The 894-nt window shown below is 25.4% G+C and overlaps 1 non-coding gene across 1 annotated transcript; it reads left to right on the top strand.

The window, feature by feature from the left end:
- Window positions 1-74, top strand: TRNAI-AAU. The gene has a single exon. It is a non-coding gene; the product is annotated as a tRNA-Ile (tRNA).
- Window positions 75-894: the final 820 nt, after the last annotated feature.

The raw sequence follows: 894 nt of genomic DNA on the forward strand, positions 1-894 counted from the left end.
GGCCTATTAGCTCAGTTGGTTAGAGCGTCGTGCTAATAACGCGAAGGTCGCAGGTTCGAAACCTGCATGGGCCATGTTTTTATTTTCATTTTTCAGCTCTTTTTTATGCTAAATATAAAGCGGATTTATTTTCTGACTGGGCCGACGCTAGGCCCAAAGACGAAAAGGTTCCAGGGTCCAGATAATTTCATTTCTTTTCTTTTCTTTTTTTTATTAATTTTTTCTTAGGAAGTACTTTAATTTATTTTATTATTTTTATAAAACAATTTTTTTTACATATTAAATATATTTTTGAAAACTTAACTTTGTTTTTTAGTTTGTCTGACATTTCTATTCGAGACTATACTAAACAAATTGAGACTTAAGGAGAAAACAAGTATATATTTTAAAAACATAAAAATAAAAAAGGAATTTGTCAGAATCAGCATTACTTTTGTACTATCCAACTTCAAAACTAGAGATTCAATTATCCCACACCATTTATTGTAAAAAAAAAAAAAAAAAAATATTATTATCAAATGGAATTTGTGAATTTTTTTCATCGAAAATTATTTCCAATATTTATCTTGTATAAAACATTTAAATTGCACTAGCTTATATGATTTTGAGAAAAATCTTTAATTAATGAAAATTACTTATAATGAATATTCTAAACTATACTTGAATATTCTAATTAAATATCTATAATATTCTTATAACGTGACATATCTTGATTAACTTTTCATCAACTTTTCAATTATTTTAATCAATGAAAAATTTGAAGAATGTAGATCTTTGATCTACATTATTGTAAATCTTATAAATAGCAATTATATGGAGTCTTTGAAAGACACAAATCCTCTCTAAACCTTACTAATTGTTTCTCTTTGTTCTTCTCATAAAAGAGAAAATCTC

The sequence above is a fragment of the Benincasa hispida genome, chromosome 7, assembly GCF_009727055.1.
Source record: "Benincasa hispida cultivar B227 chromosome 7, ASM972705v1, whole genome shotgun sequence".
NCBI lineage: Eukaryota > Viridiplantae > Streptophyta > Magnoliopsida > Cucurbitales > Cucurbitaceae > Benincasa > Benincasa hispida.